Source organism: Pristiophorus japonicus, chromosome 7, assembly GCF_044704955.1.
Source record: "Pristiophorus japonicus isolate sPriJap1 chromosome 7, sPriJap1.hap1, whole genome shotgun sequence".
Classification (NCBI taxonomy): domain Eukaryota; kingdom Metazoa; phylum Chordata; class Chondrichthyes; family Pristiophoridae; genus Pristiophorus; species Pristiophorus japonicus.
Window position 1 is genome coordinate 79,505,659 of NC_091983.1, and position 24,422 is coordinate 79,530,080.

At 44.6% G+C, this 24,422-nt stretch overlaps 1 protein-coding gene across 1 annotated transcript in view; it reads left to right on the forward strand.

Annotated features, from left to right (window-relative positions):
• The first annotated feature begins 371 nt into the window (after window positions 1–371).
• The window catches only part of hs1bp3 (HCLS1 binding protein 3), a 206,074-nt gene continuing 182,023 nt past the window's right edge, over window positions 372–24,422 (forward strand). Inside the window, exon 1 of the mRNA XM_070885081.1 lies at window positions 372–533. The gene's annotated coding sequence lies outside the window, so the exon portion shown is untranslated. The remainder of the gene's footprint in view (window positions 534–24,422) is intronic.

Here is a 24,422-nt window from a genome sequence, read left to right on the forward strand (position 1 = left end):
GCATACCATGAGATCTGGAAGCCAGTGTAAAAAGAAATGGCACGACCTTGGTCAAGTAGTTAGTGTAAGTAATATTTTCATTTTTTAATGCAATCGTAATTGTAACGTGACTGATAGAGAATACAAGCAAGTTGTTAAGTTGGGAGAAAACACAGACAGCAGTTAGATTGCGAACGTGTGAACTGGCACGATGCATTAGGCCATCAATCACACTTGACATCTCAGGACTTTGGGCTGAGAGCCAACCATGAGTTAACAACACATACTATTGAGCCAATAGTATCAAAGAGGGCGAGTTCATTGTTGTAAATTAATCCAATATAAATTCAGCCATTTTCAGACATGTGCTGCCAGTGTAACAAAGACCTGGAATTCTGCCAAGAATCTGTTGCCGTTGCTAAAATAAAGTTACTTTAAACCTACAACCGGATTTTGAATCTCATTGAAAATTAAGAGATCTAACAATTTTGGCGTCATGAACAGGATCGCTGAGGGAAGAAACTGAATTTTGGACATCGGACCTACATACTGAGGTAAGGACTCCTTTTTATAAAAGTCCTCGGTCAATTGCCTAAATTCACCCCCCCTCCATGCGATTCCGAAAGCCTCCAATTTGCGAAGTCGGCTCGAGGTCCCATATAGACGTCTAACTTTGTCAGTGTGTTAGTTAATTAATTACCAACCCACTGACCCGGCTGGAAAGCCTACAACTCGACTAGTAAAGAAATCAGTACTGTGGCAGCAGAAGATAAGAGCAAAGAATTACCTACAACTGTTAAAGGCGGGCGGGCCCCACCTGAGGTTTCGATAGACGAAATCCTCCAACAGTTGAAAGAATACATAGAGCAACAATTCGACTTATCTAAAACCTGTATCAAGATCGAACAAATGTACGGTACCTCCAAAGGACAATGCTCCTTGGACGAGATCAAAGGGGTCTTGGGAAAAATGACCCGTATGAAAAATAAAGAACGAACCAGATGGTCCCTAGCCATTATGGGACAGATCCGACAGCGGAATGAAATCATGATGCGGTCCCAACATGATCGGGACCTGACCAGTACAAAGGACCAATTGCAAACGGTTTGTGAACAACTAAGACAGAAAAAACTTGAACTTGAAAAGCCGGAAGCGGAAGTTAAAGATCTTAAAGGTGAAATTAAAGAATGGAAAAAATCATTAGGTCAAGAGACAGTAATAGGAAAAGGAAAATGTATCGGTCAATTCCCAGGGTACCCATGTTTGGATAAATTAAAAGCGTAAACCTGAAGACACGACCGAGGAATAGATACGGATTCTGAGTCCTCCACTGATACAGGGTCGGAGGATGAAGAATTAGGGGTGCACTTTGCCCCGTTTAAAAAAAATGAGTTGTAGTCAAATCAGAAGAGACTGCGGCTGAGGACGGAAACAAAAGAACGAAGAAAAGGGAGTATACAGAATACTTATTTCATGATCTGGCAGACCCAGAGAAAATTGATAAATGGTCCAAGGAGTTGCCCAATCCAAAGAAAGTGGGAGTGAAAACGTGGAAACAATTGGACTGCCTAAGAAATATATATCAACTTCATCCCTGGGACGGAGTGCAAATTTTGACCATAATGGTGCCAAGAACACAAGGAAGAAAATTGCACGAAAAGGTAGAAGAAGTTTTGGGGCAGGATGAGCAAGAATTAGAGGCAGGGTAGGATGCGATTAAACATTGGCTGCAAACCTTCAGTCCAGCTAAGACAGACTGGGGAAAAATTGTGGCCTGCCAACAGAAAGCAACAGAGGAGGTCCTGGAATATGACGAGTGGTTAGAACATTCGGGTATGAATAATACGGATGAGGAAATGGATGAACAAGTGTTTGGACCCCTCATAGCAACTTTTGTGGCAGGTCTAAAGCCAGAACTGTCCAAAATGCTTAAGATAGTGTTAACGGACTGGGAAGGTAGAGGAACTACCTTTGCAGCATTGGTGGATCGACGTAACCAAGTAGATCGGGATATGGGAGCTAAAGTCCGAGCCGTGCAGGCTATGGGATGGAAATCCCAGGATTCCGATAAACAGTCATTAGGAAAATTACCCGAAAAATGTCATTATTGTGGGAAAGAAGGTCACTGGGCCAAGACGTGCAGGGCGAAACAGCAAGATCGTGGCCGGGGAAGAGGACGTGGTCAGGGATACAACTCAGCCAACAAACCAGGCTTGTTACAAGATAAAGACCTCATGGAAGCATTTAAGCGACTGACTATACAACAACAGAAAGAGTTACTTGGGATAGCAAAAAGCGATTAGAGCCCGCCTTGGCCCCTCTCCTCGCACTAATACAACAAAGGAGAGATGAGTATATATTACTGTGAGTGTGGGCGATAAGGATGTGGACTGTCTTTGACACAGGGGCGGAATTAACATGCTTACCCCTACAATATGGAGACTTTTTGTCGTTGGATGGTAGGGCATGTACAGCCTATGGAGTTGGGGGCCACAAAATGGAAATTAAAAGGACAACACTGGTACTTATAGGGCTGGGTCCACATGAACTAACCACGCCGGTCTGGATAGTCCCAGTAGACCAACCTCTTTTGGGAATGGACGTTCTAATCCAAGTAGATTCATCGTTGCATTTCAAGGATGGTCGGGTGACACGGTCAATTAGAACTTTGAAGAAAGAAGAATGGAAGGAACACCCGATATGGGCTAAAGATAAGAATGATTGTGGCCTACTCCGGATGGAGCCTGCGTCATTTACCGGGACCAAGCCTCCATGCACTAAACAGTATCCCATCAATCCAACTGCCATCGCGAGAATCCTACCTGTTATTCAGCAATTGGAGAAATAAGGGGTGATGATTAAAACACATAGCTCCTCAAATAGCCCCGTGTGGCCGGTACAGAAATCTAATGAGACTTGGCTAACCAGTGTATTGATCAAAAAGCTCCTTTGGTCACAGATCCCGCCACCATTTTTAATGCCCTCAAACCAGAACATAAATATTTCTCAGTTATAGATATGGCCAACGGATTTTGGTCGGTGCCTCTGGCACCGGAGGTTCGACAGTGGTTTGCTTTCACTGTCCAAGGACAACAGTATACTTGGACCTGGTTATCGCAAGTTTTCCATAACAGTCCTACGGTATTCCACATGGCTTTACAAAGCCATTTGTGAGAATTACCTCCCCTGTCATCCACAGTCATCCAATATGTAGACGATATCCTGCTAGCTTCAAACACAGAAGAACAGCATGAACAAGATTTACGAGCTTTGCTGGGCCACCTTTGGCTGAAAGGACATAAAGCCAGCATCGACAAAGCACAAATATCCCAAGAAGAGGTTGTATACCTGGGACAAAAGATTTCACAAGGAAAGAGAGAACTTACCCAGGATAGAACTGCAGCCATTCGGGCTGCTAAAAAACCCACCACTATTCAGGAACTATGGTCTTTTTTGGGATTGTGTAACTTTAACAGAAATTGGATTGACTCCTTCACACAGCTTGCTCAGCCATTGAATGATATCTTAAAGGGGAAACGTGCCTCTAAAAAAGCCATCACCCTCACTAAGGAATAGCAAGAGGTCTTCCTGAGTTTGAAAAAGGCCTTGTGTTCGGCACCGGCTCTGGGAATCCCCGACAGTGGTAAGCCATTTACCCTGTTTGTCCATGAGAAAGAAGGATATATGACAGCTATACTGACACAAGAACATGGGGATCGGCAAAGACCTATTGGCTATTATTCGGCAAAACTGGATGCGGTAGCCCTCGGATGGGGAAGTTGGCTGAGGGCCATGGAAGCTACATGTCGAGCGGTAATGATCACTGCGGATCTAGTCCTCGACCAAAAGCTGATTGTCAAGTGTCCCCACACCTTACATGCTTTGCTGTCTATGAATAGAATGTCGCAGGTGATGGCAGCTAGATGGACCCGTTGGACAGCAGTTTTGGAAGCTCCTAATCTCCATATCGTCCAGGCCAGCCCGGTTAATCCCGCAACTATGCTCCCGATGTCAGAATAGAGGGAGCAAGAGGGGGGAGAATGTGAAGAGCATGATTGCGTGGAGATTTTAAAAGAAACAGAAGAAGCAGCCTTAGCAGCAGAGGAGCCTCTGCACAACCCAGACCTCATCCTGTTTACAGATGGTTCCTCCTTTGTTGACAATGGTACCAGAAAAGCAGGATGGGCAGTTACAACCTTATGTGAGGTAGTGGCAAAAGGATGTTTACCCTCAGGAATGTCAGCACAACAGGCTGAGTTACAGGCCCTGTCAGAAGCATGTAGAATAGCAGAAGGACAGACAGCTAATGTCTACACAGATTCGCGTTATGCTTTTGGAGTCGCTCACGACTTTGGTCTGTTATAGCGGAAAAGAGGATTCCTCACTGGTGCTGGTATACCTATCCGAAATGGAAAAGAAGTCCGAGACTTACTGGAGGCCATACAATTACCTCAGGAAGTGTCCATCCTGAATTGTAAGGCCCATACCAAGGAAAATACCATAAAAGCTCAGGGAAATGCCCCAGCCGACCAGGCAGCTAAAGATGCCGCCTCACAGGGCGCTCCCCCAGAAGAACCAACACAGATTTGCAGATTGAAAGCACTCAGGACTCTGACACGAGACCTTCAAACAATGCAAGGCGAATGCTCCCAAGAGGAAAAATGGGCATGGATTGAGGCAGGAATTAAGCTATGCGAAGATGGTGTCTGGAGACAAAGAGTTACCAACAAGCCAGTCGTGCCACAAGCGCTTATGCCTTTTTTAGCCCAACAGATCCACTCGTGGGGACACTTGGCCTCACAACAGATGACGGCATGGTTCCAGAAAAGCTGGTGGGGTAGGGGATTTAAAAAACACGCCCAGCTGGTAGCAGACCGCTGTGTGGTCTGCCAGAAAAATAATTCTGGACCCATCAAGGTAATGCCCCAACTGAGGCCCCCTGCCCCTGTCGGAACATTCCAGCATATGCAGGTCGATTATATATCTCTCCTTCCATGCCAAGGATACACTAACATTCTTGTCATGGTCGACAGATTCTCTAGACGGGTCAAAGCTGTCCCAACTAAAAGAGCCACAGCCAATCCACTGCAAAGGTCTTGTGTAAGGATTACATTCCCCGATGGGGAGTCCCGAGTAGCATTGACTCAGATCAGGGAACACACTTCACAGGTGCTGTCTGCCAAGAAGTCTGTAGGTTACTGAACATTACGTGGGATTTACACTGTCCTTATCATCCACAATCATCAGAACAAGTAGAGCGAATGAATTGAACTCTGAAACAACGCCTTGCCAAATATCACCAAGAAGGAACACCATGGCCCCAGCTTCTCCCAATAGTGCTATGTAGCATTAGGGCAACCCCGAACAGAACTACAGGCCTAAGCCCGTTTGAAATTATAACAGGAAGACCCATGTCGCTGCCAGGAACTATTGACTTACGGAAAGCTGATGTTCACTTAATGAGTGACACTTTGTTATCATACTGTCAGAACCTAACCAATGCTATTAGTTCTGTTTCCTGACAAGTATTGGCAGCTTGGGGTAATCCACCCGAAGGAGGACACGACATCATCCCGGGAGTCTGGGTTTATGTGAAAAAGTTGCATAAAGAACTTTTGGGTGCCAAGTGGGAGGGACCTTATCAAGTGTTATTGACCACCCAGGCAGCTGTTAAAGTCCAAGGAAAGAAAGCCTGGATCCACGCCTCATACGTTAAACGAGCACCCGTAACTTAAGCTGAAATCTGATAAGGACAATTACTTCTTGCCAAAATGTATAAATTTACTGCACTACTGACTGTAGGTATTCTAGGCATTTGCCTACTTCTTACTAGCCGACCTTCTGCACCAAAGGGAAATAGTAGGGAAATACCCAGGGAATTACATGTAAATACTTTTTTACATGTGTCATACATTTATGCCAAACAAGGTAACATTTCGAGTTTTGTTGGATGTGTGCACATATTCCTATTCACTCAAAGGGAGGGATTCCCTTGAGGCCAATTTCCTTGAATATCTCGGAAATGGCTGAGTGGATAATTAATCAAAACAAAATAGGCAATGCGTTTCAGGATACGGAAGACTGGGCACCTAAATGGAAGTCAGCAGGTTATAATCTGACTACCCTTGAAGTGGGGTACCAACCATGCTACAATAATTCCAAACGGCCCACATTATTTGTTATCACTAATACAGCGGGGGTAGGAAGACCGGGGGAATCGGTCTTTCTGATTAGAAACATGACGGGGGGGCCAAAATATGCGATATATTAAAATTAATCAAGCCACAGAACCGTCCAAACTGGGCCGATGTGGGAGTTCTTAACATAATAGGGATTCTGAATAAAACAGATGGAAAGGCCTGGACAGGCCCCGGAGTGTTGCTGACAAAGAAACAGCTACCATTCATTGCCTATAATGGCACCTATTGGGTGTGTGGCCCCAGAATTGGACGGGATCCTGCTATTTAGCCTACATTGTGCCATATATGTATCATATAAAGTCCCTGTCGGAACATTTAAGCCATCCTAAGAGAGCTATCACAGAAACAGAGAGGTTCTTTGCCATTCTGGTCCCTGAGTATGGGACCGCTAAACTGGCAAGGGAATCCATTAACATGGCATCCGTTGTGGAACAGGTAGCCAATGATGCCTCAGAGAAACATTGGGGTCAAGTTTCGGCCTGAGTTGCTCCAATTTTTTTGTAACCTGCGTTTAGTTTGCTCCAGTTCCAGTCAGTTAGAACAGTTTCATTTTGGAACATATTTTTCTTTTCAAAAGTGGGCATGTCCGGCCACTTATGCCTGTTTTGAAAGTTTAGGCAGTGAAAACTTACTCCAAACTAACTTAGAATGGAGTAAGTCTAGATGTTTGTACGCTCAGAAAATTCTTGCCTACACTTTAGAAATAAGGCGTAGGTTACAAATCAGGCGTAGGGAATGAGGGGCGGTGGGGGGGGGCAGCGGGTGGTGGGGAAGGGAAGTAATTACATTTTACAAGCATTCAACAGTCTTACTTATACAAATAAAGAGCCATCCTGACTAAAAAATTATAAACAAAGCAAAGGCAAAATATTGAATATTCCTACCTGTGTGAAGCAGCAGCAGCTTTCGAGCTGCAGTGCTTCAGGCAGGCCTTCCATGTCGGAGACAGGGGCGGCGTCAGTGGCTCGACAGCAGCCGAAGACACAGCAAGCAGCCTTCGAGCTGCGAGGGTAACTGAGGCCATTCGGCCACCGGATAGGGGCGGTGGCAGTGGCTGATGACAGCCGAAGACACAGCAAGTAGCCTTCGAGCTGCGAGGGAAGCTGACGCCATTCGGCCACCGGATAGGGGCGGTGGCAGTGGCTGATGGCAGCCGAAGACACAGCAAGCAGCCTTCGAGCTGCGAGGGAGGCTGAGACCATTCGGCCAGGGACAGGCAAAGACAGCCAGACAGCCAGTTTGAAACTTAAATTTGTAATTGCAGAATGGGTGCTGCATTGTCAACACCACGGATTATGCAATGGTTCGCCAGCAATTCACCGCATAGAAGAGAATTGATTAGAGCTCACCGCACCAGGAATGTCATAGCCCATAGGCTGATGGGCAGGAGACCTTACCCACGTCGGAAATATCGAGCCAGGTGCTCGTACCTGGCATGAACGAGGCTGATTGTGTCAAAAGGCTGTGTTTCCTCAGAGGAGTTGTCGTTGAGACCTGTGATATGCTGAGAGCAGATTTGCAGCCCAGAAGCAGAATGCCAACTGTCTTGTCTGTTGAAGTGAAGGTAACAGCTGCACTTGCCTTCTATGCCTCGGGATCGTTTCAGGCTACAACTGGAGATGTGTGCGCTATCTCTCAACGTACAATACATGCCTGTGTTTACCAGGTCACGGCTGCACTGTATGCGCAAAGGAATGACTTTATCAATTTCCCACTGACCGCATAAGCGATCCATGAGAGGGCTGTGGGCTTCTTCAGGATTGCTGGCTTCCCAAAGGTACAGGGCTGCATTGATTAGAAACATAGAAACATAGAAAATAGGTGCAGGAGTAGGCCATTCGGCCCTTCTAGCCTGCACCGCCATTCAATGAGTTCATGGCTGAACATGCAACTTCAGTACCCCATTCCTGCTTTCTCACCATACCCCTTGATTCCCCTAGTAGTAAGGACTTCATCTAACTCCTTTTTGAATATATTTAGTGAATTGGCCTCAACAACTTTCTGTGGTAGAGAATTCCACAGGTTCACCACTCTCTGGGTGAAGAAATTCCTCCTCATCTCAGTCCTAAATGGCTTCCCCCTTATCCTTAGACTGTGTCCCCTGGTTCTGGACTTCCCCAACATTGGGAACATTCTTCCTGCATCTAACCTGTCTAACCCCGTCAGAATTTTAAACGTTTCTATGAGGTCCCCTCTCATTCTTCTGAACTCCAGTGAATACAAGCCCAGTTGATCCAGTCTTTCTTGATAGGTCAGTCCCGCCATCCCGGGAATCAGTCTGGTGAACCTTCGCTGCACTCCCTCAATAGCAAGAATGTCCTTCCTCAGGTTAGGAGACCAAAACTGTACACAATACTCCAGGTGTGGCCTCACCAAGGCCCTGTACAATTGTAGCAACACCTCCCTGCCCTTGTACTCAAATCCCCTCGCTATGAAGGCCAACATGCCATTTGCTTTCTTAACCGCCTGCTGTACCTGCATGCCAACCTTCAATGACTGATGTACCATGACACCCAGGTCTCGTTGCACCTCTCCTTTTCCTAATCTGTCACCATTCAGATAATAGTCTGTCTCTCTGTTTTTACCACCAAAGTGGATAACCTCACATTTATCCACATTATACTTCATCTGCCATGCATTTGCCCACTCACCTAACCTATCCAAGTCGCTCTGCAGCCTCATAGAATCCTACTTGCAGCTCACACTGCCACCCAACTTAGTGTCATCCGCAAATTTGGAGATACTACATTTAATCTCCTCGTCTAAATCATTAATGTACAGTGTAAACAGCTGGGGCCCCAGCACAGAACCTTGCGGTACCCCACTAGTCACTGCCTGCCATTCTGAAAAGTCCCCATTTACTCCTACTCTTTGCTTCCTGTCTGACAACCAGTTCTCAATCCATGTCAGCACACTACCCCCAATCCCATGTGCTTTAACTTTGCACATTAATCTCTTGTGTGGGACCTTGTCGAAAGCCTTCTGAAAGTCCAAATATACCACATCGACTGGTTCTCCCTTGTCCACTCTACTGGAAACATCCTCAAAAAATTCCAGAAGATTTGTCAAGCATGATTTCCCTTTCACAAATCCATGCTGACTTGGACCTATCATATTACCTCTTTCCAAATGCACTGCGATGACATCCTTAATAATTGATTCCATCATTTTACTCACTACCGATGTCAAGCTGACCGGTCTGTAATTCCCTGTTTTCTCTCTCCCTCCTTTTTTAAAAAGTGGGGTTACATTGGCTACCCTCCACTCCATAGGAACTGATCCAGAGTCAATGGAATGTTGGAAAATGACTGTCAATGCATCCACTATTTCCAAGGCCACCTCCTTAAGTACTCTGGGATGCAGTCCATCAGGCCCTGGGGATTTATCGGCCTTCAATCCCATCAATTTCCCCAACACAATTTCCCGACTAATAAGGATTTCCCTCAGTTCCTCCTCCTTACTAGACCCTCCGACCCCTTTTATATCCGGAAGGTTGTTTGTGTCCTCCTCAGTGAATACCGAACCAAAGTACTTGTTCAATTGGTCCGCCATTTCTTTGTTCCCCGTTATGACTTCCCCTGATTCTGACTGCAGGGGACCTACGTTTGTCTTTACTAACATTTTTCTCTTTACATATCTATAGAAACTTTTGCAATCCGTCTTAATGTTCCCTGCAAGCTTCTTCTCGTACTCCATTTTCCCTGCCCTAATCAAACCCTTTGTCCTCCTCTGCTGAGTTCTAAATTTCTCCCAGTCCCCGGGTTCTCTGCTATTTCTGGCCAATTTGTATGCCACTTCCTTGGCTTTAATGCTAGCCCTGATTTCCCTTGATAGCCACGGTTGAGCCACCTTCCCTTTTTTATTTTTACGACAGACAGGAATGTACAATTGTTGTAGTTCATCCATGCGGTCTCTAAATGTCTGCCATTGCCCATCCACAGTCAACCCCTTAAGTATCATTCGCCAATCTATCCTAGCCAATTCACGCCTCATACCTTCAAAGTTACCCTTCTTTAAGTTCTGGACCATGGTCTCTGAATTAACTGTTTCATTCTCCATCCTAATGCAGAATTCCACCATATTATGGTCACTCTTCCCCAAGGGGCCTCGCACAACGAGATTGCTAATTAATCCTCTCTCATTACACAACACCCAGTCTAAGATGGCCTCCCCCCTAGTTGGTTCCTCGACATATTGGTCTAAAAAACCATCCCTTATGCACTCCAGGAAATCCTCCTCTACCGTATTGCTTCCAGTTTGGTTAACCCAATCTATGTGCATATTAAAGTCACCCATTATAACTGCTGCACCTTTATTGCACGCACCCCTAATTTCATGTTTGATGCCCTCCCCAACATCACTACTACTGTTTGGAGGTCTGTACACAACTCCCACTAACGTTTTTTGTCCTTTGGTATTCTGCAGCTCTACCCATATAGATTCCACATCATCCAAGCTAATGTCCTTCCGAACTATTGCCTTAATTTGCTCCTTAACCAGCAATGCTACCCCACCTCCTTTTTCTTTTATTCTATCTTTCCTGAATGTTGAATACCCCTGGATGTTGAGTTCCCAGCCCTGATCATCCTGGAGCCACGTCTCCGGAATCCCAATCACATCATATTTGTTAACATCTATTTGCACAGTTAATTCATCCACTTTATTGCGGATACTCCTTGCATTAAGACACAAAGCCTTCAGGCTTGTTCTTTTAACACCCTTTGTCCTTTTAGAATTTTGCTGTACAGTGGCCCTTTTTGTTCTTTGCCTTGGGTTTCTCTGCCCTCCACTTTTCCTCATCTCCTTTCTGTCTTTTGCTTTTGCCTCCTTTTTGTTTCCCTCTGTCTCCCTGCATTGGTTCCCATCCCCCTGCCATATCAGTTTAAATCCTCTCCAACAGCACTAGCAAACACTCCCCCTAGGACATTGGTTCCGGTCCTGCCCAGGTGCAGACCGTCCGGTTTGTACTGGTCCCACCTCCCCCAGAACCGGTTCCAATGCCCCAGGAATTTGAATCCCTCCCTGTTGCACCACTGCTCAAGCCACGTATTCATCTGCGCTATCCTGCGATTCCTACTCTGACTATCACGTGGCACTGGTAGCAATCCCGAGATTACTACTTTTGAGGTCCTACTTTTTAATTTAGCTCCTAGCTCCTTAAATTCGTTTCGTAGGACCTCATCCCTCTTTGTACCCACATAGCCTTGCAAGCACCTGTGGAGGATTCCGAGCAGTACAGGAATAGAAAAGGTTTCCATTCCATCAACGTGCAGCTCGTGTGTGACGACAAGCAGCGCATCATGTCAGTCGATGCAAGATACCCTGGCAGCACCCATGATGCGTTCATTCTACGCGACAGCATTATATCTGACATGTTTGAGCAGCAGCCAGAAGGGCAGAGCTGGCTACTGGGAGACAAAGGGTACGGCCTGACTACCTGGCTCATGACGCCCATACGCGTGACACGGATAGAAGCTGATTGTCAATACAACATGGCGCACATTGCGATGCGCAGCATCATTGAGAGGACCATTGGCATATTGAAACAGCGTTTCCGATGCCTGGACTATTCCAGAGGCCACTTGCAATACTCTCCTCAGATTGTCAGTCACTTCACTGTTGTATGCTGCACGCTCCATAACTTAGCCATCATGAGGCAGCAGGAGCTGGTAGTGGAACCAGAAGACCCACATGAGGGGCCAGTGCCTGATGATAGTGTTTTGGAAGAGCAGGATGAGGAGGATGACGATGATCAGGAAAGCATGCAAGTGCCTGATGCTGGAGCACGAGGTCGGAGGAGGACCGTCCATCGTGCTCCTTTAACGATTGTCCGAGTCCTGCGCCAGCAGCTCATCCGTGAACGCTTCAATTACTGATGCCTGAGGGCTCTGCGACCACTGTTGTGCATGGACATGTTTACTCTTTGGAGTTGTTCCTACGTTGTGTTGTGTTAATGGAAGATGATTCAGTTTTAATGAAAAAATATTTTATTGAAAAGTTTACGTCGCTGTAATAAAATATTTGTTGTATCAAACTTTACTTTTTAATATGACTCTTGAAGATCACTTAAAACTTTAAGATCACTTATAAACTTGTAAAGTTACAGAACAATTTCAATGTGAAAAATCTTACACTCTTAAGATCACTTAAACTTCAAGATCACTTTTAGGTGCAAAATCTAATAAATTACAAAAAGTGAGAGCATTTATATTATAAGATCACTTAAAAACCCTAAGATCACTTATAAGTTGTAAAGTTACAAAACTTACAAAACAATTTCAATTTGAAAAATGCTACTGCAGCTACATCAAGAACAAGAACAAAAGCAGCAAAGAAAGGCTGCAACCATGTCTCATCCACATCTCAGTGAATGTTCACTTCTTCATGGGGGTGTCATTTGATTGGCGGGGCTGTGTGCCCTTAATGCAGCAACTATCTCCATGAGGGCCTGTGCCATCGATTGCACTCCCTTGGACATTCCCTCCCTAAGTTCCTGTGTCATTACTGCTATTCCTCCCGTCAGGACCGTCACCTCTTCACCCACTGCACTGACGCTAATGATGAGTGATCAGGTAAGCTTATTGGTATCCAATGCCACAACCTGAGCCGCATCTGTTGCACGCTGCATCACAGGAGAGCATGTCCCCAATCTCCTTCTCCTCTGCCTGGGTCTGCCTCGTGGCACCACTGCACTGAGAGGCACGGGCAGGGATGGTGGGATGCTCGGTGTTGCAGACGGTAGTACTAGAGAGAGAGGCGTGGGCTGGGACGGTGGGACGCTCTGTGTTCCAGACGGCAGTACTAGAGAGAGAGGCGCGGGCTGAGATGGTGGGACGCTCTGTGTTCCAGATGGCAGTACTAGAGAGAGAGGCGCGGGCTGAGATGGTGGGACGCTCTGTGTTCCAGACGGCAGTACTAGAGAGAGAGGCATGGGCTGAGATGGTGGGACGCTCTGTGTTCCAGACGGCAGTACTAGAGAGGGAGGCGCGGGCTGGGAAGGAAGGGGCACTCGCAGATGTAGTCACCCTGGACCAAAACATCCAGAAGCTCCCACATATTGCAGCAGCAACACATCTCCTGTTTTCCCATTATATTATTTCATTAATTAGTTGAGCGTTAATCAAGTATTTACCCTATATAGTTTATTAAATGAGTTAAACAAATAAAGGTTAGTTTTTAGTATTTAGTTATTATCTATATGTTAATTTAAAGAAAAACTTAGCCCACAATCACTACCAATCACTTACCTGCCTTACCTGCGAGTTCTCCTCACCTGGAGCCATGTGATCTCCTGGGAGAGGCAATAAAACACATAAAAACCCAAGCCAATTAGGGAAAAAATCTGGGAAAATTTCTCTCCGACCCAACCAGGTGATTGAAACTACTCCAGGAGATCACACTAGCCGTATGCTGTGATCTGCTGTGACTTTTATCCCCACTCTCAGGCCTTGGTCTTTCCCGCTTCGGTACACTGCTGCTCTGCGGAAAAAGTTAGGAAAAACAAGGCAAAGCATCACCTCCCGCCCCCACTTCACCTAACTCGCCCACTTACCAAACTCTTGTTTTCTCACTCTAAGCTGAAGCACTCCGAGCTACCAGCACCAGCTCGGCCTTCGCAGTAGCCCAGTTTTCTTGCAGAAGAAAAACTCTGCCTTCACATATCGACAGCTTTGAGCGATGTGTTGTCCCAGGTAGCTGGGACTTCCATGCGCTGTTACCTTGGCCAGTTGGTGAGGCCTTGGGGCCCAATTGCCTTTTACTTCTAACCTGCAGGCAATTCACCTTGGCTGTCTGATGACTGGAAATGGTGCAAAATTCTTGGGACTATTGGTCGGCCATATCCCTCAACATAGCTGTCTGACCAGTTAAATCAAAAGTCAAGGTAGGGGTTGTCAACAACTTTCTTCTGATTGCTTCATTTTTCATCCCACAAACAAAGCGGTCACACAATGCTCAGTCCTGAGAGTTCAGGAAATGACAGTGAATGGATAGCTTCTTTAATGCTGCAATGTACTCACTGATACTCTCGTCAGTTAATTGATTTTGTATTCCAATATGATAACTTTGAGCAATTTCCAGGAGCTCAGGACTGTAGTGCTGTTCTAATCCCTGTCAGTGGCTTGTCCTTTGGCTTGATGGGAACAAGCACATTTTTCAGGGTTTCATACACCTCGGGGCCTTCCTCAGTCAGGAAAATAGCTTGTTTTCTTTCTAACACCACTCTGTTACGGTTTTCATCATTGGGGACTTCGGCAATACTATTTGCGGTGAAAAACATTTCTAGCCACTCCACACACGCTCCGAAAGTCTCTCAGTTCTGATGGGACTCACCCAAGCACCGTATTAGTGCCATAGGTGCGGCCATCTTGACTCTGGCAATGTCAACAATGTGCTTGTAATTTACCTTGGATATTGAGCTATGCTGCAAAACAAAGAACCTCTCAAAGTCTCTCTGTTGTTTGGCAGCCACCAACACAAATTTCGGCCTGGAAATTCGATTATCCTATTGTCAGTTGCCAATGTGATATATTCTTATGACATCACTAAAGCACATACAAGATGGCTCCATTCAGGAACTTTTCAGGTAACCTTGTCACATGATGCTGTTATTGTATTTACATGAACTGTTGCATTACCACAGTAGTCAGTAGTCCAGTAGGCGGAGCAGTAGTGCACTAGGTGGAGCTTTATATTACAGGAACACGAATAGTGTCATCCTAAGAGTGGAAAGCAGTTTTGTGCTCCATGGAGCCACTGCCATTCTCCTGTGACAGCACTTCAACAATCCTGCTGATCTGTTGGAGAAGAAATTGATGGACTGCTGTGATTAACTCAAAGCTCCATTGGTATCCAGAGCCACGATGGCAGCAGTCTGAGCTGTCACTGCAGCACTCAGACCTTTGATGGAAGTTGTTTGTGCTGCAATGGAAGCTGTGGCATACACCATCAGATGCAGTATCATGGTTGGTTCCACAGTTGTGCTGATAGAGGTGACCACCCTTTCCAGGCTGGAAAGAATGGGCTCTAAGCTCTGCGCAAAGCCCTGTATCAAGTTTGTGCTGGACTCCTCCATGCTCCTTGACATTGTGCACAGGCTTTCGGACAGGCTTTCCCGTGTACCAAGTATTTGGTTATGCACACCTCTCAGCCTTCTTCTGTAGCCTGACCCATCAAAGTCCTCATGAGTCCTCTGCAGTAGAACTACAATAACAACAACATCAACATGCATTTATATAGTACCTTTAATGTAGTAAAACGTCCAAAGGTGCTTCACAGGAGCATTATCATTAAAACATTTACACCGAGCCACATAAGGAAATATTAGGACAGGTGACTAAAAGCTTGGTCAAAGAGGTAAGTTTTAAGAAGTGTCTTAAAGGCGGAGAGAGAAGTGGAGAGGCAGAGAAGTTAAGGAGGTAATTACAGAGTTAGGGCCTAGTCAGCGGAAAGCAAGGCCACCAATGGCAGAGTGATTAAAATTGGGGATATGCAAAAGGACAGAATTGGAGGAGCACAGAGATCTCAGAGGGTTGTAGGGCTGAAGGAGATTACAGAGATAGGGAGAGGCAAAGCCATGGAGGAATTTGAAAATAGGGATGAGAATTTTAAAATCAAGGCGTTGCTGGACTGGGAACCAATGTAGGTCAGCACGCACTAGGGTGATAAGTGAATGGGACTTGGTGCGAGTTAGGATTTGGACAGCAGAACTTTGGAGGGTGGAAGATGGGAGGCTGGCCAGGAGAGCATTGGAATAGTAAAATCTACATGTAACAAAAGCATGGATGAGGGTTTCAGTAGATGAGCTGAGGCAGGGGTGGAGTCAGGCAATGTTACCGAAGTAGAAGTAGGAGGTCTTGATGATGGTCTTGATATGTGGAAGGAATCTCACCTTGGGTTTAAATGTGCCACCGAGGTTGAGCCTCAGACAGTTGCCAGGGTGCGACCTCGCCCTCTGGTGAGCTGGCAATTGCAGTAGCTTTTCTCCCTGCACTGGTCCTGCGCTCTTGTGCTTGGTATCTCATCACGTGCAGAACCCTCATCTATCCTATCCTAGGTGTCTCTTCATCTTCACTGTTTTCTTCCTCTTCCTCCACTGACTGAGAAGACTCCATTTCTTGGGTATCTGAAATGACAAACAGAGAAGGTGAAGGGAGAGGAGAAAGCAAGAAGTGCGTGTTTAAACCATCTGCAGCTTCTAATTCAGAAGTGATTGAGGGATGAGGAAGAAGTGGGATAAGAGGATTAGATATTCAGATACCCTCATCATCAATTGATTCAGCCCCGCCAGTGGCCATGGCCTCATGATGTCAAGCATGTCACCTCCATGAGGTTAAAACATGCAGGCGTGCTTGTCCTCCTACAGTTTTTTGCTGCTGCCTGCTGTTATGTACCACCTTTTCCTGCAACAAAGAGGGAAGTGTATCAGTAAGTGTACTGCAATAGGATTAGGTGATGTGGCTGCTTATGGTTGATTGGCTGTCGGTATGTGTGAGCTGTGAGTTGTGGGTGCGAGGCTTGCAACAGTGCTAAGTGTGTGAGAGTCAGGTAAAGGACATGAATTTTAGGATTGAGCACTGATTGATATTGTTGGTAGATTGGTGATGGGAATGTAGTGTGTTGAATGAGGCTAGTGGTGCAATTGGTAGGCTATGCCATTTGAAGATGAACTTACTCACCTTGAGATTGTTAAACTTCTTCTTGCACTGCGTCCATGTTCTTGGAGCAACGCTCCTGGCATTGACCTCTGCCACTACTTGTTCCTACTGCCTCCTGAGCCTCGATCTGGAAGGCCTGCTGCCCCAATGCAATTATAGGACTTCTCTCCTGCTTTCCATCTCCTCCACCAAGACTTCCAGTGCAGGTCTGAAAACCCTGGTGCACGCTTTCTCGCACATCCAGCCATTACTCAAAGTATCAGAGCCCAGATTCTGTTTTCTAGTCACTCCCACCATTTCTTGCAGCCACAATGCTTCTCCCCTTTAAGAGGTATGGGCTGCCTTTAATTAACACTAGCCACTCGCGATATCAGGCCCACTGCCGATGTGTGCAGCTGATAAACAGCGTGGGTAGCGCTGGCTGTACTCAGCAATCATGGAATACAGCAGGCAGTACAAATGTAACGTTTTTATTTCCTGCTCTTTGTCTACTCTTCATTCACTGGCCTTGGAAATAGCAGATACATTGACAGTCATTTTCCAACAATCCATAGACTCTGAATCAGTACCTATGGAGTGGAGGGTAGCCAATGTAACCCCACTTTTTAAAAAAGGAGGGAGAGAGAAAACAGGGAATTATAGACCGGTCAGCCTGAGTGGGTAAAATGATGGAATCAATTATTAAGGATGTCATAGCAGCGCATTTGGAAGGAGGTGACATGATAGGTCCAAGTCAGCATGGATTTGTGAAAAGGAAATCATGCTTGATAAATCTTCTGGAATTTTTTGAGGATGTTTCCAGTAGAGTGGACAAGGGGGAACCAATTGATGTGGTGTATTTGGACGTTCAGAAGGCTTTCGACAAGGTTCCACACAAGAGATTAATGTGCAAAGTTAAAGCACATGGAATTGGGGGTAGTGTGCTGACGTGGATTGAGAACTAGTTGGCAGACAGGAAGCAAAGAGTAGGAGTAAATGGGTACTTTTCAGAATGGCAGGCAGTGACTAGTGGGGTACCGCAAGGATCTGTGCTGGGCCCCAGCTGTTTACATTGTACATTAATGATTTAGACAAGGGGATTAAATGTAGTATCTCCAAGTTTGCGGATGACACTAAATTGGGTGGTAGTGTGAGCTGTGAGGAGGATGCTATGAGGCTGCAGAGTGACTTGGATAGGTTAGGTGAGAGGGAAAATGCATGGCAGATGAAGTATAATGTGGATAAATGTGAGGTTATCCACTTTGGTTGTAAAAACAGAGAGACAGACTATTATCTGAATGGTGATAGATTAGGAAAAGGGGAGGTGCAACGAGACCTGGGTGTCATGGTACATTAGTCACTGAAGGTTGGCATGCCGGTACAGCAGGCGGTTAAGAAAGCAAATGGCATGTTGGCCTTTATAGCAAGGGGATTTGAGTACAGGGGCAGGGAGGTGTTACTACAGTTGTACAGGGCCTTGGTGAGGCCACAGCTGGAGTATTGTGTACAGTTTTGGTCTCCTAACTTGAGGAAGGACATTCTTGCTATTGAGGGAGTGCAGCGAAGGTTCACCAGACTGATTCCTGGGATGGCGGGACTGACATATCAAGTAAGACAGGATCAACTGGGCTTGTATTCACTGGAGTTCAGAAGAATAAGAGGGGATCTCATAGAAACATTTAAAATGCTGATGGGTTTAGACAGGTTAGATGCAGGAAGAATGTTCCCAATGTTGGGGAAGTCCAGAACCAGGGGTCACAGTCTAAGGATAAGGGGTAAGCCATTTAGGACCGAGATGAGGAGAAACTTCTTCACCCAGAGAGTGGTGAACCTGTGGAATTCTCTACCACAGAAAGTTGTTGAGGCCAATTCACTAACTATATTCAAAAAGGAGTTAGATGTAGTCCTTACTACTAGGAGGATCAAGGGATATGGCGAAAAAGCAGGAATGGGGTACTGAAATTGCATGTTCAGCCATGAACTCATTGAATGGTGGTGCAGGCTCGAAGGGCCGAATGGCCTATTCCTGCACCTATTTTCTAAGTTTCTATGTCTATGTTTCTATAAAGTTCTATGAGGTGTCTCTGTGTTTGAGAAGCGCTGTAGCTAACCAACTTATTATGGCATGAAATTCGTCTAACTGAGCATTAACCCATTTATTTTAAATGTATTAATTCCTAAAAGTATTCAGTCGAATTTCAAGATATTTATATGCCTGTAAACCAGCTTCAACACCGGCGATAGAAAAAGATTTGGGCATTTTAGTGCATACATCCTTGAAGGTACATAAGCAATGTCGTACAGCGATATCTAGAGTAAATAGGTGTTGGGGTGTATTCATAGGACAATTGAGTATAAGACGAGGCATACTGTTTTATCCTTGTACAAGACCTTAGTCAGATCGCACTTGGAATAGTGTGCCCAGTTTTGGTCTCCTCACATGGGTGATATTGAGGGTCTGGAAAGGCTGCAGAAGAGGGCCACTGAACTAATTCCAATTCTAAAGCATTGTAGTTATCAAAGTTAGGTGAAAAGAGTTAGGACTCTTTACCTTAGAGCAACGTAGGCTTATGGGGGATATGATTGAGGTTTATAAGATAATGAAAGGAATAGACAGTGTTCCAGCTGACCATTTATTTCAATTAAATAGTTTAGGCAGGACCAGGGGGTACACATTTAAGTTGTATAAGGCTAGAGCTAGGTTAGATGTCAGGAGGTGGTTCTTTTCACAGAGAATAGTAGATCTCTGGAACAAGCTGCCCTCTCATGTGATGGATGAAGAATCACTGGGGCCAAAATTCAGGGTCTCAAAGAGACCCGCAAAAAACCTGTTTGCGGCGGCCATTCCTAAAAATCGAATGGCCGCTGCTTTGGGGTCAACAGGTCGACCTGATCAAAATTCAGGGTGGGGATTATTTGGCCTGGATCTCATCCCGCCCAATAGATGCACCACCAAATTAAAATAAAATAAATACTTACCTATCCATTTACAGCTCGATCTGTTGATCCCCCACCGTGCGGTGCCCCTGGCAGGTTTTTCTGTGCACCCTCTGAAGACTGTATGCAGCCGGCAGTGCGGCCACCCTTGAAGGGGAAGGCCCACTGCCACTGCCGCAATGGAAGAATTTTTGCCAGCCAATTTGCCGATCGGCCGGCAAAATATTGGCCTAGGTTCAGCCGGGCCACCAACAGGCAGTCTGGCAGCCCTCTTGGGTGCCAGTCCGCTGGCCCAGACGAAACTCTCCCTGGTGGCCTTTAACAGAGGGGAGAGAGCGTGGTGACATATACATGCTGTGACATCACCACATTGATTGAGAGCGGCGGACCCATTTTCAGCCAGTCAGCCTGGCTTTGAGTCTAAGCCCCACCCCATTATGATCCATTTTCTGGAGGACGTTGAAAAAAATTCAAAGTCCTGAAAATGGATCTACTCACCACACCAAGAGTTCCAGCAGTGAGTAATCGTTAAAAACTCATAGGTGCGCCAGCTTTTTGGCCCACCTGAATTTCGGCCCCACTGAATTCCTTCAAGCAAAAGCTGGATTTGTTTCTGGCTGCGGCAGAGATCACCTCTTACAGAAAGTAGGTACTGCAGGGAATTCAATGGCCAGAGTGATCTCCTGGGCCAGTTTCGATCGCCTAGATGAGTCGGAGAGGAATTTCCCAGATTTTCTTGCCCAAATTGGCTTCTGTTTTTTATCTGTTTTTTTGCCTCTCCCAGGAGATCACATGGTTTCGGGTGGGGTGGTGTGTATATGTTGTGATACACAAGGTATCGCAATCGTGTGGGACAGACTCGATGGACCAGATAGTCTTTACCTGTCCGTCATTGTTTGTATGTTTGTATAAAAAAATATATACTTTTTTGTTTGTTTTATAAATTTCCCTGAAATTGTTTTTTAAACTTTGAGATTCATTGCAAGATCCCACTGATCAGACAGACAGTTAGTAAACTATTTAAATATTTATAAAATTAAATCATTTAAATAAAGCATAACAATTCTTTAAAGATGGTGGAAAGATCTACACAAATGCATTTTATCACTCCCAGGATATCAGAAAAACTATCTGAAATATAAAACTCTTGGCTGACTTGCAGTTATTGCTTGGCAGCCAGAAAGAAAAAGCAATTATTTTTTCTTCCCTAAAGGGTTACTTAAGATGAAGGCCAACTGAGCGAGAAGCTGGCAGAGTAAATTTTTGTTGGGCAGAGGTAAGAGAAGGAGCAGAGAAGCTGAGGGAATGGAATTAGCGGTAGGCTTCAGATTTCAGACAGTTTTAAAATACCTAGAATTAAAATATATTCTCTCAATACCAAAGTGGAGGTGTTACAAATTTGGGTTTGCCATAACCTTCTTGGGTTCAGTGGCAGTCTGAGCATCTTATTTTTATGGGAGTTCTAGCACATTGCCCGATAGCTACTTGAACAATACCATGACCTGGGGGTGGAATAATAATACCCCATTATGAATTGAACCCGCTATTCGTATTTTTCGGATACAAGTTTATTAAATTTCTTCAAAGATGGACTGAGCAAACACTTGGTGAGATGGGCACAGGTTTCAGTCATGCAGCCACTTAAATTCATTGGCAACAATTGAACATACAGGACAACAGTTATAATCAGATTCACTAATTTCAATCAGTGCTGCTTACCTTTCGGTAATAACGCTAAACTAACAATATGGCATGTCTCACACATCATGACTTAAACAAAATGTATGTATTGGGAAATTGCCCCATTATCTCAACTTTTGACAGAAGAGCTAAACTTTTTGGGTAGACTGGAAATGTTTGTAATCAACAGACAATGGGGGGGGAGGGGGGATAATTTTGACTTTGTTCAATAGTGTAATTAATATGATTGATATTGATTCAGCTGCCCATTAAACATCTCCCGATTTTTAAATCAATGCAAATGAAAATTGGGAGATGTATAACGGGCAGCTCAATCAATGTCAGCCATTTTACATTGTCGCCCAAAGTCTAAATTACCCTCAACATCTTGAAGAATGGTTTCATCCAAAGGTCCTGTCAGTTATCAAGCTGACTGGGACTAGTTTTATTGTTTATTAAATATTGTGCCAATTCAGTATCTTGCCATAACTTACTGTTCCTGTGTATATTTCAGCTATAAATAAGACTTACTAAGTGTTTTTTAGCCTGTATGCTTTGGTCTAATGGTGTCAACAACTAATTGTGGTTTGTTACTCATCACTAAATCTAGCATGGGCTATTCCCTTGTCAATTCAAAAACATATTGGCCCCAATTTTGATGTGTGTGGCGAAGGAACAGCTTTCAACGTTCGCCTTGTGTATAGTTGCCCACAGACCTTTTGCGGGCTTGTCAGCGGGGATTCCTAAAATCAGGCGCCTGATCCAATGTGGTGCCCTCTACAGGGGATCAGTGCCTTCTGTGAGCAGGCAAAGCAGCAGGGAGGCTCTTCAACCAATTAGATTGAAGAATCCTCACCTGGACAAGCAGACTGTAAAACAGGAAGTAAAAAACAGAAAATATAAATTACATTTAAATCATTGTACAGGAAGCAAAATAAAGATTGGGATGTACAGCTGTGATTAAGGAAGAGTCATAAAAGAGAAAAACAGAAAAATTAAAGAAAATTATTTTAATTGATATATTTTTCAAAATCTGCAACATTAATTTTCGTCAGCGAGAATGACACTCCACATTTGTAAAATCACTTTTCAAGGCCAGAGAGATTGTTCAGCAGTAATTATCACTTATTATGCCATTAAAAAATCATTTACTCCTGATTGCATTAGCCCTAACAATTTCATCTGTCTTCAGTATGAAACTAGGGAGTAATTATGCTAAGTTCACTCCATTACAGTAATTTCTATCTAGATTCCATCAGCGGCGAAGACTTCAGCAGTGCAGCCTGTAAAGGATCAGGGTATCACTGACAGCAACTTATGGATTTCTGCATTTACCTGCCCTTGTGCAGTTGCTAGAAGTTGCTATCAGTTTTACCCAGTAATAATGACAAACATTGACAGCCTTGCCTTTATTAGCACAACAAAGTCTGGGCCATTGTTCCAGAAAGCTGCTCAGAATGCATTCTAGAAGTCTATTATATTTAACCACTTGATCTGTTCTTTTTCCAATCTGCGTGAAAATTAAAATCTCCATCCCTGTATTTATACATCCCCATTACATCACCACTGTCAGGAGATCTGCAAACGAGATCCCAATAGAGTCTTGCATCCCTTGCTGTTCCTTAATTCTACCTATAGTGTTTCTGCTGGCAGATAACCCATACTGAAAGCTGTTCTTTCTACTGTTGCAATTGTGTCTATCAATATTGCTATTTCTCTTCCTTTCCCAATTCCCTGTCCTTCAAAAACATACTATAGCCTGTAATATTTAGCTCCCATTCATACCAAACTTGTAGCTAGGTCTCTGTAATGGTTACAACATCATGACCTTTAAACTGAATTTGTGTTTCTAAATCATCTGTTTTATTTGTTATACTACATGAATTTGTGTACAGAACTCTTATTTAGGTAACAGTTGCCATCCTGCCCATATGCCCTGATGGTGTTTTTGTCGCTGATGCTGTGTATATTGCTGTACTGGCAATTTAATAACATGTTCTTATTTTTCCTGCTTTATTTTAATAGATATTTTATTATTACTTCCCGTAACTTTTGCTGTTCCCGGAATATTTATGTTATCTTTATCATTTTTTGTACTCTGATCTTTGATTTTATCCTTTCTTTTTCTTATCTTTAGATTACTATTAATAACCCCCCCCCACCCCGCCCCCATCCCCGCCCCCATCCCCTTTATCAATTTAATGGCTTTTCTATGGTCCTATTTATCCTTTCCGCTAGGACTTTAGTCCCAGCCTGGTTCAGGTGCAATCTATAGGCAAGTCAACACATTTCCTTGGCAATTTTGTTCAGCCCAGAACATTTCTAATCTACTCCTGGGTTCTGATCACAGATGAGACAGAATTCACTGCTCTATAACAGCTATTCGTGTGGCTCTTCATTGGAGGACGGTTCTCAACTCCGGAAAGAGCCACCTTGTTTGAAGGACGTCTTGCACCAGGAGCTCTAATGCTGTGTCACTAAATGGATCACTTCTAAATTATTCTAACCATTGATCCCCTTCAGTTGCACAACAGCCCCAAGAATGACCATCAGCCTTTCAAGAGCTGCTGGCAATGAACAGTCCACGTCTTGACCCATTCCCATCATGCCATAAACTCTGTGCTGAGTGCATTGACTATTTATTATAATGAAAGGACTTTGCATTGTGGTGCAAGGTTAGCTGGGAACATCACAGCTGTGTGCAGCATTTGAATAACATCTGTCCTGGAGCTATTGTGGAGAAAGTAGTTCATATGGGACAGGCTTGATACCAACATTCTTGAAGACAGGTAGGTAACAGTGAGAGATGACCTAAGCTAGTAAGGTAGGGGTGAGGGATAAACAAAACAGAACAAAGAGAAATGAAATTAATGAAATAAGTTATCGAAAGATCAAAAAAGTAATGTTTTGAAAGGTAGGCTTAAATGTTTTTTATAGCATCTGGAATAAAATACTGGAGTTAGAGGTATATTCACCAGCAAGATATTAATAC